The sequence below is a fragment of the Triturus cristatus genome, chromosome 6, assembly GCF_964204655.1.
Source record: "Triturus cristatus chromosome 6, aTriCri1.1, whole genome shotgun sequence".
In the NCBI taxonomy this organism is placed as follows: Eukaryota; Metazoa; Chordata; class Amphibia; order Caudata; family Salamandridae; genus Triturus; species Triturus cristatus.
In genome coordinates, this window is record NC_140589.1 from 1,630,364,302 (window position 1) to 1,630,382,542 (window position 18,241).

At 45.3% G+C, this 18,241-nt stretch overlaps 1 protein-coding gene and 1 pseudogene across 1 annotated transcript in view; one reads left to right on the plus strand and one right to left on the minus strand.

Annotated features, from left to right (window-relative positions):
* CAMKMT (calmodulin-lysine N-methyltransferase) overlaps positions 1 to 18,241 on the minus strand; it is a 1,482,081-nt gene that overhangs the window by 982,815 nt on the left and 481,025 nt on the right. The gene's annotated exons all lie outside the window — the stretch shown is intronic.
* Positions 7,625 to 8,149, plus strand: LOC146821739 (nucleoside diphosphate kinase B pseudogene; annotated as a pseudogene).

The following is an 18,241-nucleotide window of genomic DNA, read 5'->3' on the forward strand; positions in this document are numbered from 1 at the left end:
AGCAGGGCAAGGCGCACACCAGATAAGCACCATTTCCTAATGGGTGTAGGAAGGGTGCCGCATGCATTCTCCCACTGTATCTACAGTGGGGAAGTGCCCCAATCCCGACGGCCACCACAGGAGGATCAGCAAAACCCAGGAGGAAAAAGCAAACAATCTGGGGAAATGCTATCTGCAGGGTTCAGGCCTAACATATGCCCACCCAGCCAAAAATGGGGGTGGGATGGTCTACCCAGCTTCTAGGTAGTTCTCCTCACTTAGGTGGAAGAACCTAGACAGACCAACAGAGTTTGTGTGATCTACCCCTGGTCGGTGTTCCACCCTAAAGTCCATTCCCTGTAAGGAGATGGACCACCTCAACAGGTTTGGATTCTCGCCCCTCATCTGCATTACCCACCTGAGGGGTCTGTCGTCTGAAGTGAGTGCCAAATAGATAAGGCCTCAACTTCTTTAGGGCCCAGACCACTGCGAAGGCCTCTCTTTCTATCGCCCTCCACCTTTGTTCCCAGGTAAGCAGCCTCCAGGAGATGAGGGCTACCGGCTGGTCTAGGCCTTTATCGTTCAACTGAGACTGTCCTGCATTGATGCCATGTTCGGAGGCATCCGTCTGAACAATGAATTCTCGAGATAAGCCAGGGCCCGGAGCACAGGACCTGTGCACATGGCCTGTTTGAGGGAGTTGAACGCAGATTGGCAGGCCTTGGTCCATATTACATTGTGGGGCTGCTTCTTTGAAGTCAACTCTGTCAAGGGGGGTCACAATACTGTTATCTCCCTTGATGAACATCCGGTAGTACCTGGTGAGGTCCAAGAAGGCTCTAACCCTTTCACTGTTTTGGGGGGCTCTCAGGCGAGGATTCTTCCCCCCTTGGCCTGGAGGGGTTGCACCTAACCCCACCCCATCCCACCCGATATACCAAGTACACCACAGATCCTTGCCGACACTGGCACTTACTGACTTTGATAGTCAGGCCTGCTTGCTTCTATGCCTGGAGCATTTCATGGAGGTAAAAGAGATGATCCTCCAAACTGTTACTGATGACGGCAATGTCGTCCAGGTACACAACTGAGAAAGCCTCCATACCGGCAAGGACCTGGATCCCAGCCTCTGGAAGATGGTGGAGGCTTTCTTGAGCCGAAAGTGCAAGACCCTGAATTGATAATGCCCTTCTGGAGTAGAGAAGGCAGTTTTCTCCTTGGCTTCCTCGGTGAGGGCAATCTGTCATAACCCAGAGGTGAGGTCAAAGGGACTGAAATACTGGGTTGCACCCAACCTATTGATTAGCTCATCTGCCAGAGGAATGTGATGGTGTTAGAAATGGGGGGTCTCTAGCTGGCAATGGTTTGCACCTTTGTCCAAATAGGGACCCTTCCTTCTAATCAGGATAAGGGGGATACACTACTGAAATAACCCCTGCTCACCACCTTGGTTATTTCGCACGAGGAGTCAGGCTTATCTCAGAGACAGTGTGTAAAGCATTTGCACATAACCAACAGTAATACAGTGAAAACACTACAAAAGGACACCATGCCAGTCTTAGAAAAATAACCAATATTTATCTGTGCAAACAAGACCAAAATGATAAAAGACCAACATACAGTAAGCCAAATAATGCACTTTGTAAGAATGGTTTTAAAATGCAGTTCATTGAAGCAGGTAGCTCAGTTCGGGGCAACCGCGGTGCTGAACACAATAGAATCCAACAGTTCTGGCTGACCGAGTCGGTGCGGACCAGCAGTAGTATCAGCAGAAACGTAAAACAGTACCTTTGGTTCCAGCCAACCATGTCGGAGTGGGCTGGTCTTGGCAAGCGTCGCAGTTGTAGTGTGAGGGGTAGTGATGCAGCGTGTGGTGCCCTCAAGTGGTGGTGCAGGCAGCGGCTTGGTGACGGTCGTCCAGTGGTGTCAGTGGGACCAGGGCTGCGGTGAAGAGTGAGGCAGTGCTCGTTGCAGTGCTGACAGGTCGCGGTGCAAGCGACAGAGTTGGCGTCGGTCAGCCCAGACAGCGGTGTGGGACGGGGCGGTACATCGTGTCATTTACGAGTGGTGCCCACAAACCATGATGCAGTCACAGGTGTCGAGGTCAGCGTGCAGCGACTTCGTCAGTGAGACCAGGGCAGGGGAGTGAAGCGAGGCGATGCGGAGTGCAATGCCCACAGGTCGTGGTGCAAGCAGCGGCTCGGTGGTGGTCATCGTCAGTGAGACCACGGTTGCGGTGCGAAGTACGGCAGTGCCCTCTGCGGTGCCTGCAGGACCCGGAACCAGCAGCGGTGAGGGTGACGGTGTCGGATGCTTTCCCACTCTGTGGCAACTGAAACCCACGGTTCCACGGGCAGTACCCAGAGGTAAGGGAAGTCTTTGCTGTCCTAGAGACTTCGTGAACAGGAGGCAAGCTCTATTTCAAGCCCTTGGAGATTCTCAGCGACAAGTAAAGTAATTTCAATCCAGTCCCTTCACTGCCCAAGGCAGAAGCAGCAACTGCAGGCCAACCCAGCAAAGCAACAACACAGCAAAGAAGAAGCACTCCTGGCAGTTCATCCAGCTAATCTTCTTGTCAGGTTCCTTGATCTAAACAAATTCTAACGTTCTGGGCCCCAATATTTATACTCAGTTTTTCTTTGTTCTCTTGGGCAGAGAGTGTCTGTGCTCAGTCCAAACCAGTTTGGTCCTCTGTGGCCGAGTTTCCCGGCAGGAGGTGGAGACAGCATTGTCCAAAGTAGACCAGGCCCAGTCAGGTGCAAGGAAATCTCCTCCCACTTAGCTAAATGAAGCCCAAGTCTATTCAGCCCAGCCCTGACTCATCCAGGAAAGGCAGGACACACCTTGACCCCCCCAGTGGATGTCTGAAGAGAATGCACATCCCCAGCCCCTGTTACTCCAAAGCCAGACAGTCAATCCACAACCCAGCAGAGGCACACAGAATGGCTAAGCAAGAAAATACCTACTTTCTAAAAGTGGTATTTTCAAACACAGAATATAAAAATCATCTCTACTAAAAGATGCATTTCTACATTCTGAGTCCAGGCATACTAAACTTAATTTCTTTATCTTGTCCCAAAGGAAAGATATACTTGTAAAATGTTACCAAGTAGTCCCCATTCCATCCTATGGGGCAGATGGACTTTCAGCAGTGAAAAATGAAATGTACTGTATTTCACTATCAGGACATGTCACACACACCAGTACATGTCCTACCTTTCAAATACACCGCACCCTGCTCATAGGGGTACCTTGGGCCTACCTTAGGAGTGACTCACATGTAATGAAAGGGAAGGTTAGGACTTGGCAAGTGGGTGCACTTGCCAAGTTGACATGGCAGTAAAAACTTCATGCAGACACTGTATTTGCAGGTCTGAGAACCCTTTTGAGACTGCTCGTGTGGGTGGCACAATCAGTGCTGCAGGCCCACTAGCAGCATTTGATTTACAGGCCCTGGCATGCTCAGTGCCCATTACTAGGGAATTACCAGTAAATCAAATATGCCAATCATGGAAACACCAATCCATAATCCAATTTACAATAGGAGCACTTGCACTTTAACACTGAACAGCAGTGACAAAGGGCGCAGAGTCAAAACCAGGAGGTCTGAAAGCAAAAAGACAAGGGAAACACGCCAAAAGATGCCAGGTCTAACAGATGGGCATTTATCTGGGTCACCGAGTTCAACCCCCTATAGTCCACACAGAACCTTAGTTCCGGCGTGATGTCTACTGGAGCAGCTTTGGCACCAGAACCACAGGACTGGACCAAGGGCTGCCACAGGGCTCTATGACCGCCAAATCCAGCACCTTGGACACCTCCACCGTGATGCTGGACCTCACCTTATCTGACAACCAGTAAGATTTGCTCTTGACAGGGAGGCTGTCGACTGTGTCCACATCATGGGTGCACAAGTGGGTAGTCCCCAGGATAAAGGAGAATAGAGAAGGGAAACGGCCCTAACACCTGGTGACAGTCCCTCTGCTGGTCAGGAGTTAAGGTGGGAGACATGATCCCTCCTTCTACCGATCCATCCATCCATCTCCTTAGAGTCCAGGAGGTGTGCTCTCTTCTTCCTCCTCCCTATCAGTTACCATTAACATGGTGACCTCCAACCTCTCAAAGTGTAGCTTGAGGCGATTTGTATGCAGTACCCACAGGGGCAGCCGTGAGGTCTTGAGATCCACCAGACAGGTGGTCTCCCCCTTCCTCTCAATCACCTTGTAGGGTCTGGTCTATCACTCCTGGAGGGCCCCTGGCTCTACAGCCTCCATCACCCACACTTTCTGTCCAAGGGTCAACTCCACAGGAGTGGCGTCCTTGTCCTACCGCTCCTTCATGACATCCTGGCTGGCTTCTAAGTTGCGGGAGGATTCCTTCCACAACTTCGCTATCTGCCTCTGGAAGGCCAGCATGTGATGTCTCTTCCTTCCGAGAGGCCCCCCACGCTTCATTCATCATTCACCGATTATTCCTTTTCTGGACCTCTGCGCGGCGGACCAACTGCCCTCCCCCAACCCGGCCTTCCCTGACAAAATCATGGTAAATACAGACAGAAAAACATTTATTTTCCGGTCTGTATTTATTTTTAAATGTGGATACAAACGGAATTTGGGTTGTTTTTGAGTGATTCCAAATGCTGTCAGTCATGACCGCCAGGCCAATAGCTGTGCGGATTGACAGGCAATGTGATTAAAAAAATATAGGGATGTTAGTAAAGAGCCTTAAACAGCAGTAAATTTGCACAACCGTGGTACTAAAATGTACATATTTTCTTACAAGTGCATATTTTAGTGTGCTTATCATTGAAACCTGTCAAGCGTTCAGGCACAAGTGCACATTAACTGGTTAAATAAATACAGAAATATACACATTTAATCTTCATTTTTTCACAAAACCTAAAATAAATACGGATAAATACAGGTAAAATTGTCAAAAAAGAAATATGGGTAAACACAGACAGAAATGACAAAAGCAATATATACAATAAAACTGGGAGCCCTAAGTATAAGTCATACAAGTGGTTCAGCAAAGGAGAGCAGGTGTAGTCAGCCCGCTCATATAAGTATTTGAGCATTAATCTCGAGCGTCAAATGCCTTTCACCCAACACATGGCAGCAGTTCAAACTAAAGGACAGTCTTTAATTTTTGCTTTTAAAGTATTGAAAAAGAAACCGAGTTGCTCTTCCCACAGCCATCTCTTGGCCTCAATGGCAGCACAATTCATACCCTCCTTGGCATATGGTATAGACATATTGCATGATAAGGAGATAGACAGTCTAAACCAGTTACAAATAAATGCCCATTAAGCGGTGTAATATCTGCGAAAAGCAATCTTTCCATCTCAGGTGCGCCTGGAATTTGGCCTTAAAAAACAGAAATTTCAAAGCATGAACAACTTCGTTAAACTGTGCTGGAGACTTCGTGCCTCAGAAAGCGGATCCCTGAACAATTTATGCTGGCTTGAGATCGAAGTGCAAATGGGGAAAAAAACAAGCAAACCCATGGGGAGATTACCTAGGGGAAGTATTAGCACAATTAGATATACAGGAAGCATGGGAAAGCAGGGTAGAAGAAACAGCCTTCAGCTGGATTACCAACTCCTCATCAAAAAAGTTGTCATATTTACATGATAAAAATACCTTTGCAAGGCGGCGGCACACTTGGGCAGTGATAAATACTTACTATAACCTGAGGCCAAAAGCAGCGGTCGTGGCACATTTCCCCCTGACTTAAAACGAAGTTTCATGCTTTATCGTTTTGGGCACTTTGAGTCCAGACTTGCTACCAACATGGAAGGCCAAGCTGTCAGACTCAATTTGTCGTTTAAGTGGTTACAAACTGGAGTCAATATATCATCTCACCTGTACTTGCCCAACAGTTATAGTCCAAGGGAAGACACTTCTCAAACCAATTTTTTGAAAATTGAATATCCGCACTTGCAGGCAAGCAGCTATAAGCTGGTTGGGTGGTGACTCGATTCCTTTGGCATGCAGAGGAGTTAAATCTTTAAACCTGGGGAACGAACAACTCTAAAGTGTTAATATACGAAATCGGTTAGGGATCAATAGGCACATCTCCCTTTAAGGAACTAGTTTGTGAAAACTGACCCGCATGTAATGTGCATGTTATTTTAAAACTAGGTCAGATCAAGCCTGGACACTCAAGAAAACCAAGGATCCGCAGAGCTGCACTACGTTGTTGGAGAACCAGAAAGTTCGTTTAGCCTCTAAAACTCACACCACACTTATAAAAGAGGGTGGGGGAGTCCCAGGAACTTGGGAACTGTCCTGTGCGCAGGCATTTTAGAAAGTGTCATTGACTCATGAGTTTCGAAGGGTAACCTCAAACTAAAGTTAGTGCGGGTAATATGCTGCTATTTTGTATTAAGCTGAATAGTTTTAATGAATTTTGTGATTTAAGTACTGTGATTTTATAGGCTTATATTTTGTTTTAATGAATTATTGTATTCGAGTCATGCACTTTATGGTTAGGAATAACCAAACAAAGTCATTCTTCTCTCTCTCAACTGCTTTTCTGCTATGCTGACCAGCCTACTGCCCCCTTGCCAGGGTGAGAAGGACTGGACCCACATCACTTGAACCCAGAACAAGAGTGACTCCAAAGGTTTACTGGCATGCCTCCTGACTGAAGTCTCAGGGAAATAAAAGATTTCCAACTCACCTGCAACAGCACCTGGCCTTTGCCATCTGAGGGTCTTGCCCTGCCAATTGGTACCAATCCAAACCTGGACCCTAGGAAGTGAGTATAAAGAGCTGCTCCAGATAAAATCGATGCATTGATGATGTTGTGTTGCGTGGAACCGGCGCATCTCCATCAACGTCAGCAGAGCATCACTGCTGTGAGGTTGGAGGACATATCATCGCTGACAGCGCGGTGCATCGTCTCCATTCACAACACAACTCTGACTTTATGCGGCTCAGAGCTGACGCATCACCTACATCCTAGGGACTGATGCCGACGCATCACCTTCTTCGCTCCTTACATCTCGTCCTCAACGCAAGGTACTGTTCCAGCGGGCCAAGGCTAGTCCCTGTATCAGACCCATGCTCCATCGCTATCAGCCTGAACTTTTGGATTTGACCCGGTCTAGCGCAACCAATAGCCCCGGTGGCACTTAATGCTTTTAATCACTACATTTCAAGATACTGTTTAAACATTCTACCCTTTGGATTTTTGTCATTTTGGTCACGTTTTGTTCATTAAATTAAACTATTTTCTAACCTGGTGTGGTATATTTTTGTGTGGTGTGTTTTCACATGTTTGAAGTGTTGCACTAATACTTTAAACATTGTCTCTTCAATCAATCAATCAATCAAGACATTTGTAGAGCGCGCTACTCACCCGTGAGGGTCTCAAGGCGCTAAGGGGGTGGGGGAAGCAGCTACTGGTCGAACAGCCAGGTCTTGAGGAGTCTGTTAAGTTAAGCCTGACTGCTCTGTGCCCAGCCACCAGAAGGCAAACACAGGTTAATTTAGGGTGTGTGTCCGACTTACCTTGAATATGATTGTGTTTCCTACTTGGACAGGGTGCATACGTTTGCCAACCAGAAACCCAATTTCGAACATATTGAAACTACTGTTCAATTTCAAAAAGCGCATTTACACTCTTTTGCTCCCTCTCGCTCAGCGCTGACTACATTGACGGAGGCTACAGCACTTCCTGCAGCAGAAACATGTCTGGTAACGGTATCACAGAACGCACCTTCATTTGCATCAAGCCAGATGGTGTTCAACGGGGCCTGGTGGGAGAGATAATTAAGTGCTTTGAGCAGAAGGGCTACCGACTGGTGTCCATGAAGTTTATGCAGGCCTCCAGTGAACTTCTGAAGGAACACGACATTGACCTGAAGGAACGCCCATTCTACCCTGGCTTGGTAAAATACATGGGCTCCGGCCCTGTTGTGCCTATGGTCTGGGAAGGATTTAATGTGGTCAAGACTGTCCGGGTAATGCTGGGAGAGACCAACCCGGTTGATTCCAAACCAGGGACCATCTGCGGAGAATTCTGCATCCAGGTTGGCAGGAACCTATGCCATGGCAGTGACTCTGTGGAAAGTACTAAAAAGGAGATCAACCTGTGGTTCAAGCCAGAAGAGCTGATTACTTACACTAGCTGTGCCAATGAATGGATCAACGAGGGGAACTGAGGGGAACTGAGGCTCACGGTCCCTTCATCGCCTCTTCGTTTAAAGACCATTCCCTGGAGGAAGCACCTTACCCTTATATTGCCTTGTAGTTCTCAGCTCGAAGCAATTTGTAATAAACACTTTGCCGGGGAAAAGAAAACGCATTTACAGCGGGCACTAGGTACTTTTAAGTAAGATGATGATAAATTATTTGGCACACTAAAATGAGTGCTGATCTATTTTTTTCCTTTAAAAACCTGGTCATCTGTCAGCGAGTGTCTCTGGCAAGGCAGGGTGCAATAATTTTTTCCTCTATGATACACATTTCTTTAAAATGAACTGAAATCTACACTGTACATTAAATAAGACAAACATTATGCCACTAGCTGAATTTCATTGCCAAGCTGTCAACTTGCATTTCTTCCATATCAAGCTAGCTGTTCATTACATTCTGTAATGGGCTGTCAAATCAATGCAGCGAGCAAACTATATCATACACAAAAGCAATTGGGCTATGTGCGTTTTTTTATTAGATTACCGGTCCTCCTTAAGAGACCCGTGGGCTAATTTAAAATGAGATGGTCCGTTTGAAATAAATCGAAGACTACGTAACTGCACTTTATAGCGAATACATACTTTGTATTTCTTTTTAATTTGAGAATTTATTTGCTGCAAAAGGGTCTGGGATAAACTAAATGTCTAGAAAAAGGGAGAGGACTAAGAGAAAGAATAACCAAGGAAACATCTGTTTTTTTAGCCATACAATTATGTATGATGCCCTTGTGCCAACAACATACTTATAGTTATTCACTGACCCGCTCACTCACTATTTATTACCCAGTTCACAGAAAAACAAGCTTTGGCAGTGCCAATAGGTCTCACCGTATATTGGAGTTTAGTATATAAAAAGTATTAAAGAGCAGTGAAAGTATTAAAGAGCAGTGGTAGCAAAACGGAAAACAAACCCCGACAACGTCAACAGAAAAGGAAAAAAATTAATGATCTACCATATTTTTTAATAACACGCACTGCTTAATATTAGTAAAATAAAATGCTCCGTGGTTTTTTAAATATTATTTTTAAGTTTGACTGTTTGGTATAGTTGTATTAATCATACCAACAGACACAGCTTTACTTGGGCCGGGTCCTGCCGTTGCTCACCATTGTTAGCTCTAAAAAGCTGGTGCCGAACCAACTGCATATGTACTGCGATTTACTTCCAGCCACACCTTACATGACGCCGGCATCTCTGCCCATGTCCGCTGGCAAAACGGAAAACAAACCCCGACAACGTGAACAGAAAAGGAAAAAAAAAACTGCTCTACCGTATTTTTTTAATAACACCAGCTTTAATTGGCCCTGGTCCTGCCGGTGCTCACCATCATTAGCTCTAAAAAGCTGGTGCCGAAACAAGTGCATATGCACCTTGATTTACTTCCAGCCACACCTTACATGACTCTGGCATCTCTGCCCATGTCCGCTGGCAAAACGGAAAACAAACCCCAACAACTTCAACAGAAAAGGAAACTAAAAACACTCTACCGTATTATTTAACTAATAACACACATTGTTTAATATTAGTAAAATAAAATGCTTCGTGTTTTTTTAATGTCATTTTTAAGTTGGACTGTTGGAATAAAAGTCATACTGCAGTTACCATCAGGATAATTCATAACAGATGCACGTTAAAATATAAACAAAGGCACAGGGCTCTTTTAAGTCGGAATTGAAGTTAAACTGCAGTTAAGATAAGGATAATTGCTAACAGATGCACGCTGAAACAGAAACAAAGCCACAGAGCTTCTTTAGGTCAGAATGGAAGTCAGACTGCAGTTACGATAAGGATAATTGCTAACAGATGCACGTCTCTGTAAAAAGGAGCCCTCACGCTACACAGTGTGATGGAAAACTAAATAATCACTAAGTGAAATCGCCAGAAGGAGAGGAGGGAGGGACTTTTGCAACCCAACACCAATACAAAGTCTACATTTTTAATGGCACAGCCAACAGCCAATAGAAAGCAGTTAATTGTTTAATACACATAGAATACAATACAACATGTCTTGCAGACAGCGCATGCGTTGTCTAGGCTCCACCTAAAAACAAATACATGTTCAAATTGATACTTGATTTTTGTGACTCATATCTAGTGCTTGGCACACTGAAGTCTGGAAAAACTGTAGATTTTGCGGCATTGCTGGCTTGCCCTGTCCCTACCTTGTGGGCTGTCTTGAGACATGATTATCTACATATTTAGGAAAATGTCGATTTGCACATATATTTTCCATCCACATGAACAAATGCATTCACGGAGAAGAATAAAGTTCCCTACATGCTGATAAAAATGGGTGTAATTTGGAACACTTCACAACATTAATTTCACACTTAGACCAACATGTTGTATTACTAGAGTAGGGTGAGGTGTGCAGTTACACCTGAATTGAATGAGGCCAAATATTCTTTACACAGTTGGCAAGAAGTGATAATTGTGTACACAGCTTACAAAAAAACTAAAGCTTGTTAGGTTATTGTCAAATATGTACCCCCTAGCCAGCAAATGCAACTAAAACAAGCATTGGCAAAGCCAGTAGGTCTCGCTTATACTAGATCTGTTGGCTTTGTTAATGTTTTTGCCGTGTTGCACAGCCGCCCTGCCATTGTGCAGCATGGCTGAAAGTAAAAGAAATAAAAGCACTATCACGTGGTCAGTGCAGGCCGCATCATAATGCTTTTTTTCTTTACTTTCAGCCATGCTGCACAGCGGCAGTGCTGCATTGCAAAATGGCAAAAAACATTAACAAATATTGTTATCTAAACCAATCATTCACTTATTGTATATGTTTTTGTGGGGCCCCTTCTTGTTATTCTGATTGTGGTGCGCAGTAGTGGATAGGCAGCCTTTTGTGGGCTACAAATTGTCAGAGTTGTCGTTATGATAGCACGACCTCCAGTGATATTCTCTATATACTCCATTCTTTGTTCTTGTCACGCTCCCAAATACTTGGGGAGTAGTTTTTAAGTGGGGAGGAAACCTCCCTTGTACATAAATGATGATGCCTTCTGTTTTTTGAGGAAAAAGAAGAAAATAAAAGACATACGAATTCCGTGCTTCTAGTTGTACCATACGCCCCAAATTGTGGAATTTTACACGACCCTTGTTGACAAAAAAACTCATGAAGGGGATAGTGTTACGGTTAAAGGATAAAATACACCAAATAAAAATAAAAAAACGCACATGAGAGAAGACTTTGTGTTTTCCGATTAGGCTGATTCGTGCCCAGACGCCCCGTTGTCACACTCACAATCATGCCGGAACTTACTTCATCAAAACCCTTGAATAATCAGTTGCTCGTGTGAGTGTAAAGCATTAACCTTACCTTCCCAGACTTTAACATGCATAGACAGATCATCCGGCATTATTTTATTCAAAGCTCTATATGAAACCCCTATTGGGTACTATCAGCAATAATCAGCTCAATAACCTCTATTCTTTCAAATCCCACGACCCCCCACCTTTCTTTCTTAAAAAATCCCTAATCTGTAGATATTTTAAACAGTCTTTATGATGGAGCTGAAAATGTTGACGAATAATATCAAATGACTTTAACGAGTTTGTAGTAAAAAAAAAATCCCCAAGAGTAGAAACTCCATGCGTCACGCATTTACTATTATACACATCTTGGAAGATTTCAAGCAGCAGAGTATTATCCTGTATTGGGGTATAATAGTTAAGTCTTCCCAAACCTAGTCTTTTACTCCATATAGAAAATGCTGTCGTTATAACCTTAAAGCGAACGCGCTTATAGTACCCAAATTCGATTTGTTGAAGCAATCAACACCGGCTTTTTTTTCCTAACTGAAGCTCATAACTAGATGGGGTGAGAGCATCGTGAACGGAGGTGATCTCCTTATCTAAAAGGCCCACAAGTTGTTGTAGGGCAGCAGTCCAGTAGTATAACTTAAGATTGGGCACTGCTAGCCCACCGCGTTTTCTCTGCAGGGTCAAAAATCTTAGAGGTCTCCCTGGATTTGCATAAGCCCAGAGAAATCAGGTTAATAGCCCATCAAGTATCTTAAACCAATTATTACCAAATTCCAACAGGATAGCCCAAAATAAAGACATCATTTTGGGTAGAATTATCATTTTAATCAAGTTACTCCGCCCAATCAGTGAGAGTCTCATGTTATTTCTTCGCCCGAAGTCCTGCTTAGTCTTGTGTATCAAAGGCAATAGATTAGTTTCCACAATTTTTTCGACTTCTGACTTAATAATGGCACTCAGATATAATGCTTCTTCCGTCGCCCGCCCATCCGAGATGAGCTTCTCTTCATTAATTATAATTTGGGTTCTCTCCTGATTTAATAGATAACCTGAGAATGACCCAACAATCTTGGCTTCCTTTTCGATTTCCAAAAGAGCACTACTAGGTTCGGGGGTAACAATAGCTAAATCATAGGCATAGGCCAGGATTTTAGTCTCACCCCCACCGACTTCATTGGTATAATTGCTATATTTTGCTGAATTCGCCTGATCAGAGGATCAATATATAACGAAAATAAGAGGGGTGAGCATGGGCAACCCTGCTAGTGCCCCGTTCTATAGCTACTTCATCCAACAGGCTTCCCATTAAAAAGATTTGCGCTCTGGCTTATAATAAAGGGCCTTAACCAAGCTAATGTATCCCTGTCCAAACCCCTTCTTTGACATCACAGACCATAGATACGGCCAGGAAACCATGTAAAAAGCCTTTTCTGCAACCAGCAAAATTAGTGCCATTGGATCTTGAGTGACTCTGGCCACATCGAAGAGGGTGATGATTCGGCGTACATGGTCCGTGGTTCGCTTTCCCGGGATAAAGCCATGCTGAACCAGGGACACAAGTCGCTTGATAACCACAGAAAGACGAGTGGCCAGAATGTTTGAGTAAATCTTGGAGTCACTATTAATGAGCGTGATGGGCCGATATGAGCCCAGCTCCTTCGGCGATTTCTTCTTTTTTTGAAAAACAACTATCTTAGCCATGGCCCAGCTCTCAGTGGGGTACTTCCCGTTTGAATCTCCTGGAACAATTCTACCATATACTCTTTGAGTACACCAGAATGTTTTTTATAAAATTCTCCATAAAAGAAATCCATACCCGTGGCTTTTCCTGATTTTAAATTGCTAATAGCCAATTCAGTCTCTTCTACTAAAATGAGCTACTCCAACATCTGCCTATCATCTACCTCAAGGGCTTCTTCGAAAATGTAGCCAATAGAAATTCCCCCATTACATTGGTTGATTCTTTTTCCTCTTAAGAGTAAAGTTTCTGGTAAAAACGCTGAAAGAGGACCTTATATCAGCTGAATCCGTTTTCATGCCATACAGTGTATCCCTAATTTCCCTAATCCCCCCACTGCCATCTGTCTCGTTTTAAGAGCCAGAAGTCCCCCACCTTCTCATTACATTCATACATTTTCTCCCGCGAAACTAAATATTTATCATCCGCTTTCTTGACAGATATATCGAGAATCTTTGCTTTAGAAGTAGCTATTTCCAAAAGGGCCACTTCAGCTCCAGAGCCAGAAGAGATCATCACTATCAACTTTACCTCGGCTCTGGCTAAGTCTGCATAAAGCCCCTGAATTCGCGATTTCTCTCTTTGCTGCTTCTCTAAGCTATACCTCATTGTCTCGCCTCGTAGGCAAGCCTTGAATGTATCCCATATCACGCTATTTGAGGCACTACCATGGTTGTCTGACATAAACTAAGGGATCCAAGCCTGGATATGTCTCACATACTGTGCATCTAAAAGGAGTGCCCTTTCAAATGACCACAGCCGGTCCATTTTAGAACTTCGGCACCAAGCTTTTTGAAACAAGAAAATAATCTAACCGAACGTGAAAAGTATGAGGAGCAGAGAAAAAAGTGAACCCAGGGTCCGCCTTCATATTCTCCCTCCACAAGTCAATCAGCCCATGACTGCTCGATAAATCAATAAGGGCCCTATAGACTTTGTGTTTCCTACAATAATAAATCTCCCCCCTTGAATATTCCCATTATGGGGCAAATTAATATTACAGCCGCCGCAAATTATAAGAGGGAGGGCCCAAAGCGCCAGCTCGCTATTTAACCGAAGAAAAAGAGTAAGATCATCTAAAACTGGAGCATACAGATAGTAAAAGTGTGTGAGCCAAGATGACATTCCGTTATAACCCATCGACCTAAGCTATCTGATCGTGTTTGCAGAAACTCACAAACCCCTTTTTTGACAGGATAGCAACCCCCTTGGTGCGGCTTCCTTGAGTTGTGCAACCAACTATTTGAAAATTCAATCCACCGAATAAATCCTTAGCAGAGTTCTCTATATGCGTTTCTTGTAGGCAAAATATATCCTGTTTAACAGCATTGTCGTGGGGCAAGATGGAGGCTACCTAGATTGCCGTGGTGCTCATGGTTACCAGCTCCTGTGATACGGCTCTGAATTATGGCTTGCTGAGAAAAATGTCCTAATCTCTTACTCACTTGCAGTGCTCTGGCATGAGAGGGACTTGTGGCGGCAGTCTCTATGTGCTCCTGGGCTTTCTCGTGTACTTAAAGAGAGCATGACGGGCGCCTGTACTGCTGCTGGCCAGGCACCGGGTTCTTGTTGCACTCCGCAACAAGAACCCGGGCATTAGGGGCATCAGATTCCAGTGATGCTGCTCCACACTAACAGACCAGCAAAGAAAAAGGAGAAAGACCACAGGGAGGTTTCACAAGCCTCAGCCTCTATGCGTCGGGTCACTGACAGTGGAAAAGGGAGAAAGAAAAATTCCGAAACTGAAACGGAATCCAAACAAAGACTGAAGGCAGGGGCCCCGGCAGAGAAACCAAGGTCATTAAAAGATGTCTGGGTCATGAATAATATGCAGGCACAGGGAGATGCAAAGCTGCCTGTAATTCCAGCAATTTTTTCAGCTGCAAGGCGGTCCGTGCTGGCAGAATCGGAAAAATGAGGCAACCAGTCACAGGAACCTGAAGAGGTTGTGGAGAACACATCTGTGAGTACTCTGAAGGAACTGTCGGAGGACAGTGTTATACCAGGGTCATTGACATATGCCCAGGAAGGGGGTCTCAAGGTGGCTTCGGGGGTGATGATAAAGATGAGAAATGTGGAAAAACCCTGGTACCAGGTGATACCTCCCCCACTTTGCCAATTGAGCCCTTGATGGGCACAGGATCAGGAGATCTCGTACAGCAGGGTGGACCGATGGCCTCCTTGCTAAATATCCATGACTCACAACAGAATATACCTCGAAGTTTGGATTTAGGTTGCCTAAATTCCCCAGATCAAGGGCATACATTTTTTTTGCTAACCGACGAATCTGATGCCTCAGGTGTAACTGAAGACCTCTCTGAGGAAGGAAAAGGCTCTGAAGATAACAACAGTAGCACGTCTGATGGGGCTAGGACTCCAAGTACACTCAAACTTCTCACTAAGAAGCGGAAGACAAGAAGCGGACTCCCCTGCAAGGGCGCAGACAGTGTGGCCCCTGCTCCCATGTCCCAGTTAGATTGGGATTACTCTGCGACTCGACAAATCTACAAGGATGTGGGGGATGCGGCGATCAACCTACAGAAAAGGCTAACCCGGACTCTCCAGTGCCCCCCACTATGGATCTTATATACTATACCTTAAAACAGGTTCAGGGGGCAGCGAGGGCAGAAACTCGGAAGGCACATCTAGCTGCCAAGAAAATCCAGGGTGCAATCCGTAAAATGAACAAACTCTGCACAGAGATGAGGGAAAGAGTGTCAGCAGTAGAAGCCCGCACAGCTGCTGTTGAGGAGGCTTTATGTGCTGTATAAACACGAGTCGATCGCCACAATGCCCAATTGGTGGATGTGCATTGTAAATTGGAAGAATTTTACAATCGACAGAGACAGAATAATCTCTGTTTTTTGGGCATTGCCGAGAACGTCGAAGGGAACGATATTAGGGCTTTTATCATTAATTTGCTTAAAGGTGCCTTCCCTGACCTTTCCAACTGGAACTGAGATACAACGGGTGCATGGATTCCCATTGATGCTACAGAAAAATGGGCAGGTGGGTCAGCTAGAGAGGCCAAGGGGGATTTTAGTTTTCTTTGGAAACTTTTTATTACAGCAGGTTATTTTTGAAAAAGCACAACAGATGCCAAACGATCATTCGATGGCCATAAGTTTTTTGTGAGACCTTACTTTTGTCATGCTACGGTGAAGAGGAGGTGGCGCCTTCACCAGATGTTTACACCATTACAAGGAGCTGGCTGCCAAGTTTTTTTGCTTAACCCTGCAAGGTTAAAGGTGGTTGATGATGGCAGAACTCGCTCCTTTACTTCAGAAATAAAAGCTTGAGAGTTCTTAGATGAGACTCTAAACAGCTGAGAAAGCCGTAGAGGAGGGGGTAATGGCTCATCTGGAAGAATGGCTTAGCTGGTCTTTCTGTTTCTCCTGGACTGTGTATTGCCAGAGAATGTTGTTTCCTTTAAATGGGCCTCTTTTTTTCTCTTTTTTCTTTGGATCTTTTTCTTTCACCAGAGTACGGGGGCTGGCACCTTAGCAGGAGCCATCACTAGGGTCTTGAGGAGCCCAATGCTCTATTCAGGGTTTGGGGTTGGGGGGGTGGAGGGAGGGGAAGGGTTGGTAGGGCATGGGTTGTGCAACTACAGTCCTCGAAGGATAGATCCATGTAGAACTAATCAGCAAAAATACAACAAAAGTGGTACAATTCAACCATGCCTTCTCCTAAAACCTCAAGTTTGATTTCAATTACAGAGTAGCCGGTTCACACAGGAAACAGAGAAGAGTTATTGACAACCAGAGCTACTAACGGAGGAGGGAATACAGCATAAAATGATGGCCTTTGAACCAACTTTGAGAGAAATATCCATCGAGAAATGAAAATAGTAACTATTTTATGATTGTGGCCTGGATCCTTTGCCAAAAGCTGCCACGCTCCCCTGTGCTTCACGTTACAAATCATCGAGAGGGTAAGGCACGAACCCAGAGTGGCAAAATAGGGTGACTCAGGACCACTTTTAAACGGTACTCGCAGGCACAGGTAACCCGGACAAATGCGAAATGCAGACTAGCTGACAGGGATACGGATCTCACAGCTGGGACCTGTTGCAGAGCAGGAACTGGACGCTCCTCTCACATTGAAGGAGGTTCAAAGGGCTTTGAAGTACCTCCCAACTGGGAAAATGCCTGGAAATGACGTCTTCAGGCCTTTAATACAGAGGTGGCTCCCCGTCTACTTAGCGGCACTGGAAAAGAAGGTGCTTCCAACATCCATGCGTGAAAGTACCATTGCAATAATTTTGAAACCCAGTGCTGAGGCATATGACCCGTCCTACTATCGTCGGATCACGATGATTAATATTGACATGAAAATCCTTTGTAAAGTTCTCGCACTACGTTTGGGATTGGTAATTGCTCGGCTGGTCTACCCGGACAAGTGCGGATTCATACCTGGCTTAAACACCACCATGAATATTAGGTGGTTAATGCATGTCATGCATGAAGTAGAAGACAGAGGAAGAATTAGCCTTGGTATCCATTGATATTGCCAAGGTATTTGATATCGTGAACTGGCAGTACCTTCTAGCGATCCTTGAGGCAATGGGGTTCGGTCAACGCTTTAGAGATTGGGTGTGTTTGCTCTACATGGAACCCGCGGCCAGGGTCAGGCTGGGTAGATTATGCTCCGCACCTCTGAAGATCAGGACAGGCCAGTGGCGTAATATAGGCCCCCGCAGCCCCCCCAGTGTGGGGGGCCCCCAACCTCCAGGGGGCCCCCTCAGCACCGTACTCTGGCCAGAGACCTCCCGATTTAGTCCGGAGGAGGCCCCTCCATGTCCCTTGCAGGGAGGCTCGTTACACCAGTGGGACAGGCACACAGCAGGGGTGCTAGTTGTCGCCCCTGCTGTTTGCGATAGCATTGGAGCCTTTGGCCATAAGGCTCTGACGGGATATGGCCAGGTGGGGCATCCAAGTGTGAGTAGACTATTGAATCTTACTTTATGCCAACACACTCTTCTACCTGACGGCTCCAAGGGAGTTTTTGCCATTGCTACTGGAGCACTTTGACGGCTTTGGTGATATTTCAG